This window comes from Haemaphysalis longicornis, unplaced genomic scaffold (genome assembly GCF_048455015.1).
Source record: "Haemaphysalis longicornis isolate Haplotype H1 unplaced genomic scaffold, Haemaphysalis longicornis Haplotype H1 scaffold_1, whole genome shotgun sequence".
NCBI lineage: Eukaryota > Metazoa > Arthropoda > Arachnida > Ixodida > Ixodidae > Haemaphysalis > Haemaphysalis longicornis.
This window is the reverse complement of record NW_027526203.1, coordinates 92,270,428-92,289,504: the sequence shown is the minus strand read 5'-3', so window position 1 is coordinate 92,289,504 and position 19,077 is coordinate 92,270,428. Positions and strand designations below refer to the sequence as shown.

General features: G+C 45.5%; 1 protein-coding gene across 12 annotated transcripts in view; it reads right to left on the bottom strand.

Annotated features, from left to right (window-relative positions):
* LOC144178022 (papilin-like) overlaps window positions 1-19,077 on the bottom strand; it is a 758,094-nt gene that overhangs the window by 150,395 nt on the left and 588,622 nt on the right. The window lies entirely within an intron of this gene.

The following is a 19,077-nucleotide window of genomic DNA, read 5'->3' as shown; positions in this document are numbered from 1 at the left end:
TGCCGTGCCCCGAGCAGTGTCTGCATTATGTGTGATGCGTACTGTGTGTGCCTGTTGGTATTGTGCGGGGATGTCGAGGTGAACCCGGGCCCTACGGTAGAGGAAATGTTTGAATCACTCCTTTCGGGCCAAAATAACATCAGTTCGGAAATCGCAGCACTTAGAGCTCAACAGGACGACATGCAAAAGCTTATGAGTGAATGGGCCTTGCGTTTCGCGGAAATGGAAAAACGGGCAGCTCGGGTAGATAATTTGGAAAAGACAATCGCTTCCCTCCAGGCCAAAATAACTGACCTCGAAGATAGAAGCAGACGCGCAAACTTGGTCGTTTTTGGAGTGAACGGGGATCCTGCGGAAACCGAGACTGATTTGAAGCGCAAAGTACTGACCGAAATCTTTGACGAAAAGCTGCATGTTCCTTGCAGGTCAGTTGGCAGGATACATAGGATTGGAAAGCCAGGAAATCAAAGAGCAGTGATTATATTCTTTCAGGATTTCAATAAAAAAGAGCAAGTTTTGATGAACGCTAATAAACTGAAGGGTACCGAGGTGTCTATCCAGAATAATTACTCGAAAGAAACACTGCGCAAACGCAAGCTACTGTGGGAGAGCGCAAAAAATGAAAAGCTGCAGGGAAAGAAAGTAGCCCTTGTACACGACAAACTTTGAGTAGACAAAGAAAAATTCGCATGGGATGATACCACAAACTCTAGAATTAAACTCGGCGCTTCTCCGAACAGGCAATTCAGCGCATGACCAAGTTCCCCTGAGGATAAGCAGCTCCGACTTGTAAACATAAATGCTCGCAGTGTTGCAAATAAATCAAATAACTTGAAGCTATCATATTGGGCCATAACCCACATGTTGTAGTTATTACAGAGACTTGGTTACGGGGTGATATTGAGGACGATACTGTTTTCCCCCCTTCTTATCAAGTGTTCCGCCGTGATAGAACGTCTAGGGGCAGCGGTGTTGCCGTTCTGGTAAAACATGGAATTAACTGTACTGCTTTGCATCAGATAAGTAATCATGAGAGCCTTACTTTGAAAGCATCTTGTTGGGGGCGTTGTTTTCTTATTTGTGCGGTTTATCGTCCGTCCGATACCCCACCTGAGTACTTAAAAGCTTTGTATGACCCTATGATGACATTTCGGCATGACAGAATTTTTCTGGTAGGCGATTTTAACTTGCCTGGCGTTGATTGGGAAAATCCTATTTGCAGTCCAGGATTAAGAACTCACGCCTTTTACCTTTTTGATATAATGTTAAGCCATGACATGCACCAAATCGTACAGCAACCAACACGTGTTTCCGGGTCAAGCAACTCCATGCTTAACCTAGTTTTCCTGAGCCGTATCATTGAAAATGTTACCGTGAATGTTAACGGTGGCATTTCTGACCATTTATTTGTGGAGTTTTCCTGTGTTTTTGAAAATATACACTACCCCAGGCCTCGGCCCAAATCTGTATTTGTCAAAAATTTTTCGATGGCCCAGGATGAAAGTGTGTTAGACCATCTCGATCTTTTCCTCAGCAGGTTTTGTGGTTCTGATGCCGTCGAATTATGGGACAAATTTAAAAACATTTGCTTATATTGCCTCGACACTTTCATCCCAAACGAAATAACGCATGTACGAAAAACAACTCCATGAATAACGCGTGAAATTTTGCATATCAAAAGGAAAATCAAAAGGCTAATACGAGCAGCGGGTGACCGTAGTACCTTTGGTGCCAACCAAATTGTTCTTAACTCTGCAGTCACTAACTCAAAGCGTCTGTACTTTGAAAATACTTTGCCAAACTTCATAAGGATTGCCCCACAGAAGTTTTGGCGTTTCCTGTACAGTAAAAAAAGCCCATAAAACAACTTAACCACGGTGGCATGCTACTTGTTGAACCTCTCCATATTGCTGAACATTTTCATGCTTATTTCCAAAGTGTTTTTTCTAACTCGAGTGATCCCATGCCTACAATCCATGTACCTTCAGCTCCCGATGATGACTTTATATCTTTACCTGGTGTTGTTTCATTGCTCCTTAACCTTAAAACAAAAGCTTCCCCAGGCCCGGACAAATTGCCCAATACTTTTATTCGTCGTTATGCCGAGATGTTGGCTCAATTTCTGGTTATAATTTTTCGCGCATGTCTCTCAACCGGAATTGTACCTCCTGACTGGAAAAAAGCCCGCTTTGTACCCGTCTTCAAAAAAGGTGACCCTGCATGCCCTAGTAATTGCAGGCCAATTTCAATGACGTCATCGTGTTGTAAACTTCTTGAGCATATCATAGCTAACTACATCCACAAATTTTTACATGACCGTAATTTGCGTTTTTCTGTTCAACATGGTTTTAGAAAAGGTTTCTCTACAGTAACGCAATTAGTATCGGTTGTTCACAGTTTTGCCGCTATTCTTGACAAGCCGGCCAAGTAGATGCTATTTTTGTAGATTTCTCCAAAGCGTATGATCTTGTTTCTCATGTTCAGCTTATCAATAAATTACAATCAACTGGTCTTCATTCATTTATAGTATCTTCGTACCTGAGTAACCGCAAGCAATTCGTTCGCATTCATAATTACTGTGCACAATTCCTCCCCGTGTCATCTGGGACAAATTCTTAGTGTCTTAGGTCCTTTATTGTTTCTCATATATGTCAACGATATTGTGGATGTAATTACTGGCCCTGTTCAAATAGGGCTGTTTGCAGATGATTGTGTATTATTTAATGAAATAACATGCCGCGAAGACCAATCAGCATTGAATTCCAATCTTTGTAACATATACGACTGGTGTACTAGATGGAATATGAACCTAAATGCCGACAAATCAGTTTTCATGAAAATAACCAATAAGAAAAATTCTCTATCCTTCCCTAAAAGGTTGTCCTAAAAGGTTGTAACCTTTTAGGACAACCTTTGAACGAAGTTACTGAATATACGTACCTGGGTCTTACCATAACAAACACCTTAAGTTGGAACAAACACATTTCAAACATCTGTGCGTCATCTTTTCGTCAACTGAGTCTTTTAGGACATAAGCTCAAACATTCTCCTGCCAGTGTTAGAATGGAAGCCTATACATCTATTGTAAGACCTAAATTGAAGTATGCATGCATAATCTGTGACCTTTACACAAAAACTAACATTCATGCACTTGAGATGATTCAGCGTAAAGCGGTTCGGTTCGTTTACTCTAAATACCGCTCGAGCGATTCACCAACCCAACTCATGAGAGACCATAACATCCCAACCTTAGAATTCAGACGTAAAATCCAAAAATTAAAATTTCTTTATCTTCTCAAGATTAATAAATTGTCAATGAGACCAGAACAATATATCCAACCACTCACCGCTCGCAGAACACGACACCGGCATGCCGACTCCCAAATGCCCTTCAATGCTAGAACTAACATTTTCAAATTCTCCTTTTCCCGCGCACTGTAACCGAATGAATCAATTACGAGCATCATTCGTAAATAGCATAGACTCAATTGACCATATTGTATCTTGACCTGTATTGTTAAAGTGTTAAATTTCTTTCTTATTCATTGTTTGAGTTATGTCCTTAATCTTCGCGCTTTTCATGTTCTTGATCTTCTGTTGTCCATATTACGAGCTTTGTAATTACGCCCCTCCTGCTTGGGCCCTTCACTGGGCCTGAAGTATTATGTAAATAAATAAATAAATACATAAGTCACCTAGTCCCTATGGCTTGGGCGCAGAATTTTACAAGGCATTTAAAACGAAGGCGGAAGTGTTTTTATGTGAAGTGCTTGTGGAGGCGTACAAAATACCTGTGCTTCCGCAAACTTTTAACGAGACCTACAAGTCTTGATACCAAATTCCGATGAAAGAATAAAGCTACTGTCCGTAAAGTCTTATAGGCCAATTAGTCTGACTAACGTCGACTATAAAATTTACATGAAAGTCCTAGCATGAAGGTTGCAAACCGTAAACTTGTGGTATTAATCACCGCACAATAAGCACTAATGTTCATGTAGCTAGAAGTGTTTTGGAGTGCTGTGATGCTTTCTCGGGTCGTGTGGCAATGGTGCAACTCGATCTGAAGAAAGCTTGTGACCGGGTATCACACGATTTACTGTTTGGCATCTTAAAATACGTGAATGTCGGATCCGTTATTTTGGCGGGTACAAAAATGGCCTATGCCGGTTGTAAAGCGAGCGTCATTGTTAACAAAAACGTAATTGAGGCGATAAACATAGGATGCTCGGTCAGGCAAGGCTGCCCATTATCCCCACTACTTTTTGCTATATATCGTGAACCTTTCTGCCTAAGGAGAGAATACGAGGATTCCAATTGCAGAGTGCTGAAGTAAAACTTCGCTTACGCAGATGATATTGCTGTTTTTTGTCGGAATCAAGAGAGCGTGAGTGAAACAGGTAAGGTGGTGAAGTCCTTTTGCGAAAAATCAGGAGCGGTAGTTAATTGCGATAAATGTTCGGGATATTGGCACGGAACTGGAACTCAACGCCCCCTCTTTTCGAGAACATACCATGGGCAGCTTTGCCGACAAAGTATCTCGGTGTGCCGCTGGAGTGACGAGACAGAAAAGCTGAGGGAAAAAACAAGAAACTGGCAAGGGCGCCACTTTTAGATGTTTGCCCGTGCCATGATCTGCAACCTTTTTTTGTTATCCAAAGTGTGGTACATGCTACAAGTGTTATGCATGACTCCTGTAAATGTTCAAAAAATCCACAGGGTTTTTGCTGTATTCATCTGGTCTTCCAGTTGGGAAAGAACGAGTCGTACTAATCTTTTGAGATCAGTAAGGAAAGGAGGACTTGGTCTCTGCCATTTATTTTTACAAGTTGTCACAAGGTTTGGTTTTTTGCGAGACCAAAAAGATTCATTCTTGCGCACGGTTATTCAAGTCTGGTTGAAAAATGTGCTACCTGAATTTGTTGTGTCCTCTAGCAGTCATTTTGGAAATAGGGTAAGGGGATACCTACGAGAAGTAGCCCTGTCGTTTGAGTTTCTGGAAGTGCGGTTCTCACTTGAATACCTGTCTAGCGTTTCAAGAAAGTGCCTGTACAAGGACCTTGTCGATGTTTGTTTGCCAGAACCCCTGTATAGGTTGTTATACGGAAAGGGCACCGGATCTGATGTTCTCAGGAGGGTTAAAAGAATGCCCGTAAAACCAAGTATGAAATCTTTTTTCTTTAAACTGCACAGCAAGACGCTACCTGTAAATGTATGGTTAGCAGAGAGGTTTCTTCGTCCCATGGACAACAAACTGTAGTCTGTGTAAAAAGCCGGAAACGGTCAATCATGTGTTTATTGAATGCTGGGACCCAGTGTTCCACTTGGACATCCTTCAGCGCACGTTGAAGAAGGAGTTACCCATAACCCCACACGGTATTCGGTTCCTGCCCCTGGAAAGTGAGGGTGGTGCACCGTATTACTTAATCATGGTGCTCAGCCTGCACAGCATACGAGAATGGACGAGAATGGCCGTGTGAAATAAGGACATCAACGCCCGGCCTGTCAGGGAAAACTTCATTGAAAGTGCGCAGTACATACGGGAGGTGCTCAGTGTAGAGGATGAACCTCCAGAGTGGTTGCCTGTCCTGGATGATCTAGTGTGCCTTAGGAAGTTTTAAAACCTCTTTGTGAGCCAAGGCTGGCTGACAGGTTTTAACATTATGCCTTTCTGTTTCTGTTCTGTACAAATGTCTAAGCAGGCAATAAAAAAAGGGCTCGAAGCTAAATCGGTAAGACAACGGGCTCTCGCGTAGTTGTTCTATTAGTTCCAGGTTCAACTCCTGGCGGTGCCAGTAAATTATTTTATTTGTTCGCTGGAGTTTTCTGTTGACACCAACGGTCGCGAAACAACCTTTGGGGGGGTAGAGGTAAAAAGCTTTGTTTTAAAAGGACTCATTATCTTGGTTTGAATCGCTGGAAACAAGACCCAAAATTTCCCGGCTTACATTTTTAATCAGCTCTGCCATCCCCCTAGCAAGCAATTTCACTCCCTCAAGAATAAAACGAGCGCCACATATTTCCGCGCGTGTAGACCACCCAAACAAAGTGCAGACTGAATTTTTCGCGTACCGACCTGCACGGCCTTTCTTTCCTCCCCTTAACCATTACTAAATGGAATGCCCTCCAAGAGCGTATTGCCACAGTCACTAGCCCCGAAACATTTACCGAGGAAGTTGTTCAACTGTTTCATTGTGTGCAATAAAAAATAGATTATTGCCGTTTGTTGCCTAGGTACTGTTTGACCAGACCTGCCCCATGTACTTTGGCTTTTGTTCTGTTAATCAGAGTCGTAAAATTTCCGCTTGTTTTTTTACTTACAGACGTTTTGGTATCCGGTTTTGCCAGCTTATTGTAATGTTTGCGTACTTTTTGTTAAGAAGCTTTGGTAATGTACTTTCTGCTGCTCAGAGTGCATTGTGCAAATCTGTTGTTCTCCCCATATGTAATGCCCGCAAGGGCCTTTAAATTAATAAAAATGAAAAAAGTTACATGCGCGCACTGGCCCATTCCTGTGGTGCGTAGTAAAGTTAACAGTGCCATAGTCAGACGTGACGTGTAGATGCTTATGCAAATAATGTACTCAATAGCTTCCTAGGAACAGACGCTGTAAAATTGCAACTCACTGACGCGTTAGACATATTACCGATCTTCAGTAAAGAGATGTGTACAATCCTGCTGTTTAGCTAGAGTATTGAAGTTTTTGTTGTGCAATTGGTCCCACCAAATGACAAATTCGGTAAAGTGATCGCTCCAAGAAAACTCTTTCCACGTTAAAATAGCTTCAATGCAGAACAAAATTAGCAAAGCTGGCAATGTGCATTGACAGATTTCTCGCACGTGCACACAACATTGTTTGGAATGAAATGGCCTCATTTGTGGGCGCGTATGACGCATGTAGTGTGATGGTTGCCAGTCCCTGCATTCGTTTAGAATTCTTTGTGTTAAATACTGAGACAACCACTGTGGGCTATGCGTGCTCTTTCGAAGGGCTCTGGCTGGATGTGTACAACATGGGAACCTCACGTGCATCAGTTGACAGTGAAAACAAGCGCTCTGTACGCATAGATCAGGCACCAGGCCACCTCGGCAGAGAATAGCACCATATTATAACGTAGCAATTGGCAAGCACAAATCTCAGTGGCCAAAAAAAGTTAGGGGAGACGAAAAGTTTTAAAAATGGCGCAGCTTGCACTAGTGGTACAAGGCTGCAGATACAGCAGAGCTGGCAGCCCCTCCCCTTCGGCACCTAAGATGGACTGCTGAACATGCCGCTGAAAGTTCTACATGACTGGCAGTATCGTATAGACGGCGGTTTCATAACGCCAGTCACCCTGGCTCGATTCCGACCACGGGAACAATTTTTCTTCGTTCCAGTTCCCCGCTGCTGCTAACCTCGCACGCCTCGGGACTTAGGGGTGGCGCAGTGGTGAAGTTGCCGGTGTCATGGCTTAAAGATGTCGGGTTCAATTGCCGAGACCCCCGAAACGACACTTTCCTTGAGGCTTCGATGTTTTTTGTTGCGATGTAGAGACAAACCTTGGCCTAAACAGCTCTGCTCTTAGAAGGGCCAGCACCAAACACTACTAAATGTTTACGCGTGCAGTGATGTCGGGTACACAGACCTTGAATCTATTACAATGATTCGGTAAAGTTGAAAGCACATTGCAAATAAAGCAAACTGAAAGCAATCTCACACTTTCTCTATCAAAAGCATGTGCAACTTCTTTGCTGCAAGCATTCGCTAAAATACTTGGACCATGGTGACCATGGGTAAGCCGGAATCTTATTGCTAAGGCAAGGAGGGCGCTGCCATAGCTGAAGCAAGCAGACATGTTTACATCAGCTTCGGATTTTCTGATTAATTACGCAGTGCTAATCAACGATAGTTGGAGTTTTATTAGTACCAGTGTGTCCGTAAAGGTGCGGGACATTGACCTGTACTAGTTGTTACCAAAATGAGGCAACGAAGACGATAGAGATGGAAGCGCAGGTCCTGGGGGTCGCAAACCACTGTGTTTCCTCATCGAGGAAGCGCAGTCCATACTTAGCAAGTGGCTCAACTCCAGGTTACGTAAGAAAGTGGCGGAACCCAACCGAGCTATCGAAAACAACTGCCGAGTGCTGTGCGCGCAGCAGTGGATTGAGATCTGCAGCATGGCGCACGGCGAGATGCTCTGCCGCAAGAACTGAAACCTGTTGCGTCACCTGCTTGATGAGAGGAAGACTAAGACCCGCCAGCGTCACTTCCTCATCAGCGTGACCAGCGAGCACGGGGAAGCAGAAGTCGTCAAAAGAATCGACAAGTACCGGCCGGTAACGGACACGGAGCAGCATCATGCTTACGAGGGCGAAGCCAACGACAAACTCGACCGGGAAATAGACGTCGAGGAGGTAAGGACGATTCTGCACGAGCTGAACGGCACGTCTGCGGCTGGACCGGACCCCATCACGAACAAGACGCTCAGGAACCTGAAGGACGAGCCACTAGAAGAGCTCAAAGTGCTGAAAGTCGGGGATGCTGTCGATGCAGTGGAAGACAGCCAGGGCTATCCACATCCCCGAGCCAGGCAAGCCGCCGAGCACGTCGTGCTCGGCGGCTGGCCTGGCTGCCCATTTTGCTCCATGCCCATCGGCACCTTGCCCATTTCGCTCACGTCGCGCTTAGGCAAGATTCTGGAGCGCGTCCTCATGAAACGGTGGCAGGACTACCTTGAGCGGTCAGGGCTCTACTCTTCGTCAGTTATCAGGTTTAGGCAGCATCTGAGCACACAGGACGCGATGATATTACTCAAGAACGAGATCGTCGACGACTAAGTCAAGGCACAAGATAAAAAGGCCATCCTGGAACTGGACCTCCAGAGCGCCTTCAAAAAGGTGAACCACTCGGCGATCCTGGAGCAGTTGTCGAGATTCGGCATTAGTGAACAGCCGTACAATTACATACGATACTTCCTGACGGATCGGACCGCCCAGCTTCGCGCCGGCGGTCTGCAATTGCACGAGAAGATTCTCGGCGTCATGGGGACTCCGCAAGGGTGCATCATCTTGCCGCTGCTGTTCAACCTGGTGATGAACGGGCTGGCTGAGCACCTCGAGACGATCGAGGGCGTGAGGCATACCATTTACATTGACGATATTACCTTGTGGGTCCAAGGAGGCAGCGACGCTCACATCGAGGGCAAACTGCAGGAAGCAGTCAACGCGATCGATGACCAGCTCGACAGTTCCGGCCTGATATGTTCACCATGCAAGTCGGAGCTGCTGGTGCTACGCCCGAAAAAAGCGAACCGAAGCAAATACAAGCCAAGAGAGTACGAGAAGATCAATGTCGTGACGAGGAGCGGCCAAGTGATCCCCGAGGTCGGGAAGATCCGCCTCCTCGGCATGGTGGTCGAAAAGCACCGGAGAAACGGCGACACCGTCTCCCGACTGAACGCGAAGGTGGCCATTGTGATGCGACTCATCAAGAGGGTCACCAACCGCAAGGCAGGGGTGAAGGAGGACAGTCTGATCAGGCTCGTCCAATCCTTTGTGATGAGTCACATCGCGTACGTCGCGGGATACCACAACTGGCTGCAGAGCGAGCGCAACAATAATCACGCCATCATACAACGTGCCTATAGTATACCACAACTGGCTGCAGGGCGAGCGCAACAAGAATTACGCCATCATACAACGCGCCTATAAGGCGGCGCTCGGGCGGTTCGAGGGCACGAGTACGACCAAGTTCCTGAGCCTGGGCGTGCACAACACGCCCGAGGAGATGGAAGAAGCACTACGGACCTCCCAGCTGGAGCGACTGTCTACGACCGAGGCACGCAGGAGAATACTGCGTGACCTGGGGTACGAGACAGCGGCGGGGAACGCGAAAAGCAGTCCCCCGGTGCCGGATCAGGTAGACCCTCTACCCAGGAACGTAAATCCGCAGCGCAACAGAGGCAGACGAGCGGCGAGGGCCATGGCCCTCATCGATCTACACCCAAGCGACGGGCACGCGAGGTACGTGAACGCGGCCGAGTATCAAGGAGAACGAGAACATTTTGCGTCGGTCGCTTTCTAGGCATCGACTGGTGCCACGAAGGCGGTGGCGAGCGTTCCAGTAAAGAGGCGTCCGACGAGGAGGAGGTGGCCATCTCCCTGGCTATTGCAGACGCCGAGAGCCAGACCGTGCTGAGTGACTCGAGGAATGCGGTGCGACATTTCTCCAGGGGCCGACTATGTAAGGAAGCGGAGCGACTGCTGCGGACGGCAAGGTTACAGCTGGAAAACAGAATCATACGTCTCAAATGGTTTCCGGCGCACGCAGGTGAAGACGCGTCGGCAACGAACAACCACAACGAGAGGGCACACGCGATGGCGCGAGCGCTAACCAACCGCGCCACCGCAATCGACCGTCCGGAGTGGTGTGAAGTCAAGGACCGCATGACAGACTATAACGAGGTCACAAAGTTCCACCTCGTGGCTCGAAGGACTGTCCGGCTGCCTCACCCGGGGCTGAGCCGTGTTACGACAGCTGCAGACAGGGACGCTACCCACCCCGGTCCTCATGAAGCACATATATCCAGAAGCCTATCTGTCCCACACGTGCCGGGTATGCAAGTGGGGGAGGGAAGACTTCGTGCTGGTGTTATGGGACTGTATGCAGTTTCCAGATCGGGCGTCAACAAGAAGAGGAAGACCACTGTCGAGGCTATAAACAGTGATGGTGAGCTGCGACCAAGAACAATCGTGGGCCGTCTAGCAGGTGCTGGAGACTCTCGAAAGGCCGAAGCCCAGCGAAAACGACGTGGATTTGCCTTCACGGGGGACGAATCACGGGAGTAGCAGAAGACGACACCGAGTAGAGGACCCTGCCAGGAAGACGTAGAGGCCCGCGTCGCGGCGCTCTAGGGCGTCGATCTGCAGGCTACCAATAAAGTTGTTATGTATCATCTTGACGAAACAGCGTAAAAAACGGGGACACTAGGAGAGAAAGACAACAGGACGACGCTGTACTCACAACTATTTTTTAATAAACTGCACCACGCATATATATACTATGTCCCCAAAACCCACGTGCGCTCGCAACATGACGCACATCGAGATTATCACTACAAAGTAACACCAAACTCTAAGTCACGGACTTATCTAGAAATAAGAATTCTTTTTCATGTAATGCTATCGACGGCTCACTTAAGCAGATATCGCCTCTTTTTCTAATGTGAAATGCTTCGATAACTTCCCTAGTGGTCTGATTAGTGTGAACCGAAAGGATGGTGGTGTCATGAAAAAGCGGAAAACACCCATGCTCGGAACAGTGTCTGGTGACATGTGAATCTTTCTTGTTTTTTAGTGCGTTTTTGTGCTCTAATAATCTTATATTAATGCAACGACCGGTTTGCCCAACATAAACGTGGCCACAATTAAACGTAATTTGATAGACCACCCCCGTTTTACACTCGACTAGAGGGGACCTGTGCTTAACAGAGCATTTCTTTTTTACTGCAATATCAGATTCTGCCAATTTTCTTTCTATTCGACCACATATTTTTCCCATCTTAATGGGTGCTGAAAAAACAACATTGATACCAAATCTACCAGCTACATTTTTGAGCCCATGTGACAATTTATGCTTATACGGAATTACTACCACTTTTTTCTTTTTACAAGGTTCACCCTCCCTTGGTTCTACGGAGGTAACTTCTTTTATCCGCCTAAGAAGCTTTCTTGTTGTTGCACAAAGAACATGCTCAGGAAAACCTGCCGTTCTTAACCACTCCATTTGTACTACAAAACTTTTTGAAACCTGATGAAAGCAAGACCTGGAGAGGGCCGATAACAAGCACGAGGAGGCAATGCCATTTTTTACGATCTTGGAATGCGAGGAATTAAAATTGAGTATGGGTTTTTCCGATCTCGGGCTGTATTCCCAGCACACGTGCGCATTAGTTAAATAGAGTTTAACATCTAAAAATTGCAACTGATTATTATTTGGTACTTTATGCGTGAACTGTAGACCAAAGCCATTATTATGGAAAATTTGAACCACCTCTGTAACTGTCTGTTTGAAATCACACTTCTTCACAAAAACAAGAAAATCGTCTACGTATCTTAGAACTTTAATTACTACGTCTTCCCCCCTTTTATCAATATTCCTATCCACCCTGGCCAGAAAAATATTGCTGAGTACTGGTGCAACTTTTGACCCGATGCACACCCCCGACCGTTGGCGGTACATATTCCCTCCCCACTTCACACAGGTAGACGCTAAATAGAAAGAAAGTATTTCAAGAAAACTGCTGACCGACACACCGCTACTATTACAGAACTTTAGCTCATCATTATCTTCGGTTATACATAGTTTTACACTTTTCATTATTTCATTATGCGGTATGCTATAATATAAGTATTGTACATCAACACTGAACATAATACACACTCCCGGGTTTGACTGAATAAGAAAATCGACAAGAACACTGGAGTTTTCTACTAAGAAAGGGTCCACAATTGCTAAAGACTGGAGATGTTTTTGAAGGTACCCTGACACTGCTCGCTGCCACGTATCTCTTTCTGTGACTATTGCCCTGAACGGAATATCAGGTTTGTGGGTTTTTGCAGAAAAGAATATATCTAAACACCCTTTACTCGCTTTACTTACTGTTTCTGCTAACTTCTGTAGGTTGTGCGAGTGAAGCAATGAGACCGCGTGTTCCTTCACCTCTGCCGGCTTAAAATCTACTTTGTTGAAACTTTTTTCCACGGCAGCTATCGCTTTCCTGCTATATACACTCCCAGGCACTACTCCCAGGCACTACTACTACTACTACTACCAGGCACTACTACTACTAGTAGAAAACTCCAGTGTTCTTGTCGATTTTCTTGTTCAGTCAAACCCGGGAGTGTGTAATATGTTCAGTGTTGATGTACAAGACTTATATTATAGCATACCGCATAATGAATTAATGAAAAGTGTAAAACTATGTATAACCGAAGATAATGATGAGCTAAAGTTCTGTAATAGTAGCAGTGTGTCGGTCAGCAGTTTTCTTGAAATACTTTCTTTCTATTTAGCGTCTACCTGTGTGAAGTGGGGAGGGAATATGTACCGCCAACGGTCGGGGGTGTGCATCGGGTCAAAAGTTGCACCAGTACTCAGCAATATTTTTCTGGCCAGGGTGGAGAGGAATATTGATAAAAGGGGGGAAGACGTAGTAATTAAAGTTCTAAGATACGTAGACGATTTTCTTGTTTTTGTGAAGAAGTGTGATTTCAAACAGACAGTTACAGAGGTGGTTCAAATTTTCCATAATAATGGCTTTGGTCTACAGTTCACGCATGAAGTACCAAATAATAATCAGTTGCAATTTTTAGATGTTAAACTCTAACTAATGCGCACGTGTGCTGGGAATACAGCCCGAGATCGGAAAAACCCATACTCAATTTTAATTCCTCGCATTCCAAGATCGTAAAAAATGGCATTGCCTCCTCGTGCTTGTTATCGGCCCTCTCCAGGTCTTGCTTTCATCAGGTTTCAAAAAGTTTTGTAGTACAAATGGAGCGGTTAAGAACGGCAGGTTTTCCTGAGCATGTTCTTTGTGCAACAACAAGAAAGCTTCTTAGGCGGATAAAAGAAGTTACCTCCGTAGAACCAAGGGAGGGTGAACCTTGTAAAAAGAAAAAAGTGGTAGTAATTCCGTATAAGCATAAATTGTCACATGGGCTCAAAAATGTAGCTGGTAGATTTGGTATCAATGTTGTTTTTTCAGCACCCATTAAGATGGGAAAAATATGTGGTCGAATAGAAAGAAAATTGGCAGAATCTGATATTGCAGTAAAAAAGAAATGCTCTGTTAAGCACAGGTCCCCTCTAGTCGAGTGTAAAACGGGGATGGTCTATCAAATTCCGTTTAATTGTGGCCACGTTTATGTTGGGCAAACCGGTCGTTGCATTAATATAAGATTATTAGAGCACAAAAACGCACTAAAAAACAAGAAAAATTCACATGTCACCAGACACTGTTCCGAGCATGGGTGTTTTCCGCTTTTTCATGACACCACCATCCTTTCGGTTCACACTAATCAGACCACTAGGGAAGTTATCGAAGCATTTCACATTAGAAAAACAGGCGATATCTGCATAAGTGAGCCGTCGATAGCATTACATGAAAAAGAATTCCTATTTCTAGATAAGTCCGTGACTTAGAGTTTGGTGTTACTTTGTAGTGATAATCTCGATGTGCGTCATGTTGCGAGCGCACGTGGGTTTTGGGGACATAGTATATATATGCGTGGTGCAGTTTATTAAAAAATAGTTGTGAGTACAGCGTCGTCCTGTTGTCTTTCTCTCCTAGTGTCCCCGTTTTTTACGCTGTTTCGTCGAGATGATACATAACCAGTACCAACTTGCCCAAATGTTGATCCTTCTATAATAAAGTTGTCGCCATCCATCCATTCATTGCTGCCAAGAGCAGTCCTCGCTCTTTGATAAGAAACACTTGACCCTTGTCGCTTGAAAAAGGTGGGACGACAGGATAGATGAAGATCCCGTTGTTGGGAATCTAAGGCCATGGAGGCGAATATCTGCCACCACACGGGCGAAGTCCGTTAGGGCGCGGACCCAGTACATGTGCTTACGGCGGGCAATGTCAGGCCGTGCTATTTTCAGGCTGGGTCAGCGTAGGCAACGCCTATCTACAATGATATAATCTTACCGCAGCGCCGTATTGAACTCTGCTATAAAACACAGCGTAATGCTGCTTTTGAACTAACGTTCTAATGGTCAAGACCCCACAGCAGAATGCATCTTCAACGGCCCTTGTGCCGAATTCGGAGTTGCGTGAAACACCCGCAAATGGAAGGTGTTACGCGAACGGCGAATGCTGACCATTTGCTGTGCATATCATAACGTGAGGCTTGTACCAGTAAGCCCTTCCCAAGGGTCGTCTGTACTGGCAGTTCCAGCGAGTAAGTCCTCTATTTATTTATTTATTTATTTATTTATTTATTTATTTATTTATTTATTTCTGTAATACTGCCGACCTTTGTAGCAAGGTCCTTGGCAGGAGTGAGCAATACAGTATATAGATGACACAAGATAGATGAACATGTATATGAAAGCAGTTCACTGGGGTACGGCCAGCGAACCATACAGCACCTCATACAAAATCAAGCCAGGGAGAAGCAAAATTTCACAACAGGACTGCACAACACAAGAGATAAGCAAGAATAAATGCGTCGTGGTCTGCAGCGACAAGATAACACACTGACCACTAAATTCGCTTTTGAAATTGCGTTTTTAGAGACCGGCGCAGGACAAGTAGTTGGCGTTGCGGCGCCGTGCGCGCCCCACATGATAGTCCAGGAAAAGAACGAACGAGGGGGCGTAAATCAAGACTTATTTTTTTAACGCTGATAGAAAAGGTTCAAGGGACGCACATTCCACAATGTCTGCTCTTAGCCGATTCCACTCACGAATGGTTCTCGGAAAAAAAGAATTTTTAAAGGCATCCATTCTGCAAGAGAAGTCTTTTAGTTTTTTAGAGTGTTGTGAGCGTGTAGAACGGGCAACCACTGGTTCCTTGTACGTATTTTTTTTATGCCTGTTTTGTCATGGAAAATTAGGTACAGAAGTTTTTGCCTGTCATAATACCGTCTACACTGTAAAGTATCTAACTGCGCGTTTTCTAAAAGCACACTGGGTGATATGCGCCAACTGTAACTGTTGTTGACAAATCGGGTGACTTTTCGTTGTATGCTTTCTAATTTTGCGATATTGACCTGTGTGTGAGGATCCCAGACCACTGAGGCATACTCTAATATTGGTCGGAGATAGGTTTTGTAGGCTAGTAGTTTGATTTCTTTTGTAGACGTTTTCAATGTCCTTATGAGATACCCGAAGGTGCGCATCGCTTTGTTTTTTATGTACGTAACATGATCGTTCCATCGCATATCTGAGGAAATTATTACTTCTAAGTATTTGTAGTTATTTACGGATGATAAAGCGTGACTACCGATACAATATGAAAATATTAAAGGTTCCCGCTTTCGCGTAATCATCATGGATACGGTTTTGTTCACATTAACCTTCATCTGCCAGGTTTCGCACCATGATTGAAGCTTGTCTAGTGCCGAATTTAGAAGAGCTTGGTCAGCAGAATTTTTTAGTTCCTGATAAAGCACGCAGTCATATGCAAACAATTTCATTTTTACCGATATGCCGCTCGTGATATCATTAATATAAATTAAGAAGAAAAGGGGACCAAGAATGGACCCCTGCGGAATACCAGAACGAACTACATGTGGGTTTGAATACTCGCCGTAAATAACGACGCTTTGGCACCTGGAAGAAAAATAGGCCTCAATCCAACCAAGCACAGCGTCGTTCTTCAGAACTGATTGAAGCTTTAACAGTAATTTCGGATGCTACACGCGGTCAAAAGCTTTCTCGAAGTCAACAAAAATAGCGTCGATTTGGCCTCGCTTATCTAGGACAGCGCTGAAGTCATGGATGGTTTCGACAAGCGGCGTTGTTAACCCCTTCCGTCCATAACCCTTTCCTGAAACCGTGTTGGCAGGAATTAATGATGTTGTGCTCTTCCAAGAATTGTGATAAACGCTTAAAGATTATGTGCTCGAGAATTTTTCCTCTAGTGTATAATAACGAAATCGGTCAGTAAGATGGAATGCGATTGGTGTTCAGTCTTTCAGGAAGTTCAAATTGCGACAGCGACTTATTGTATATAATAGTCAAGTAATGGGAGCACAATTCGGCAAATCGTACTAGCAAGACATTAGGTACATGGTCAATTCCTGGCGATTTCTTTGTATCAACGTCCAACAGTAGCGCCAGCACTCCTTCCTGACCTACAGAAACGCTACAAATCGGTGGGACATCGTCAGAATGAAACTGTGGTCTAATACCGTTGTCACTGGTGAAAACAGAGACAAAAAAATCGCGCCAGTCCACCCAGTGGTTGGAAAGCAAAGCTGTAAACGGCACCCATAACGATTACCCATGCGACGTCACTTAAATTCACTCACATCGCTCTACAAATAGCAACACCAGAAAGAAATGAAATGTACTTAACCACACCATTTATTACTTCAAACAGATATTCCTGTTAAGGTTAAATCAATGCATGAAGCATGAACGGTGTTTCGTTGAGTTGTATTGGTGTAGCACAAGAGTGGAAACCTTTGTTATAATAATAAAGTAAGCTCCAAACCGCTGTTAGACGATCTGTCTTCTCCGTCTCTGCGCCGCGGACGGATGCGACAAGATTTGCGGCAGAGAAAGAAATAATTCTGTTCAGATTTCTGAACGGCCCAGAGTGCAGGCCTGGGGAGTGATTCCTTCTTCTGTGGGGCCCATATGCAGTCCGCGCGGCCTGTGCTCTCTCCACCCGCTGAAGCTGGGTAGGTAGAGAGGGCCTGGACAGCATCATCTCCCATTGCTCTTGTTGGGTAGTTGACGGAAAGAGAGGAGGGTGCTCAGGGCTAAAGACTCACACCCCGATTACGGGGAGGAGTGTTCCTACTTCTGAGCAAAATTTACATTCAGCGTCATAGCGATTCGGATACATTAAGTGAAGACGCGTAGGCTGTGGGAAGGAGCACGGATAGTATGAGCCGTAAGGTGGTTTTTTGTTGTCTGGAAAGGTCACGGTAAGGCGAATGTACGGTCTGTCTCAGAAGGCGATAATGCTGGGTTATCTCCCTGAACGTTACAAGCGGGTGACTGTCCTCGTGCAGCTCCATAGCACGGGAGGTAAAAGCTCAGGCTTGTTGGGTGGGCGTATTTGTTGCCCTCCATTGAAGCGTGAGAGGGTGTCCAGATGAGTTAAATGGAACCGCTTGGGGAGTGGTTTTTAGCACGCGCAGTGCAGGTCCGGACACCCAACCCCAATGGTAATTCCAGTAGACTTGCTGAGAATCGATGACTATCCTCCGAACCCCTGGTTGAGCGAGAGCCAAGGTGATGGCTGCCGCTTCTGCTGCCGTCATTTCTTGGCTCCTAAGCGAGGTGCACGCAAGGAGGTTGGTTCTGGAGGTAGCCACGATGATGGCGTATTGCTGCCTTCGATGTTTGGAGGCGTCTGTGTGGATACCCATGATCGCCACCGAAAGTGGTGTTTAGCGCTTGAGCCCGTGCTTTTCGGTGACCCTCGTCATGTGAGGGGTTCATATTTCTAAGCAAAAGGAGCATCTTTAGTTTTAGTCGCCAAGAGTATAGGAGTACGTCAAGCGGAGTGACATTCTGGGCTGCCCAGCCAATCTGGTGAAGCACGCGGTTACCCATCGCAATTCTGAGTCGGACCTTCTGGTTAGAAAGATGGCCTTCTATCACCTCTTCCACCGTGTTGAGGAGCTCCGTGCTAAGCAGCCTCTGTGTGGACGCACTCATGAGAAGACCAATGACCTGCTCGACCGCCTTTCTAATCATTATATAAAGCATCTCTATGTCTTCTTTGTCGAGAAGACAGGGGGTTGACGTAAGTGACTCTCGAGAGGACAAAAGCTTCAATTAATCGAAAGGTACCGGATTCCTTTAAGCCTCGCGTCTTGGTGGCAACTCGCCTGATCATGTGTATGATTTGGTTAATGCTGTTTTTAGGTGCTGCAAGGAGACGTCACTCTTGGTGTTAGCCTCGAGATGCAGGCCCAGGGTCTTGATGCTGGAGCTTGGAGTGATGGCCTGGCCATCAAGGAGTATTTGAATGTATTCCTTGGTTTGGCGTGAGGGCGGACGACAAGGAGCTGTGATTGTTTACGTGAACACTGGAGGCCACAGGCTTTAGCACATTGGCGTACTAGAAGTGAGATGCCATGCATTGGTGTGAGGTTACTTTAATTTTTGTAACTCTTAGCACATGAGCAAGGTGCGCACAGGGCCGCTAGATGCGCGTGAGTGGTCGCGTGACGCTTTCACGTGGCATTCAGCAAAACGCAGGGGGTAAACCCGTAGATGTGCTTGGTGAGTACACCACCTGTCCTCCCAGTCATCGGGTGGGCTCGTAGCTAAATCGGTAAAACAACGGGATCTCGCTTTATTAGTCTATTAGTTGTAGGTTCGATTCCTCGAGGTGCCAGTAAATTCTT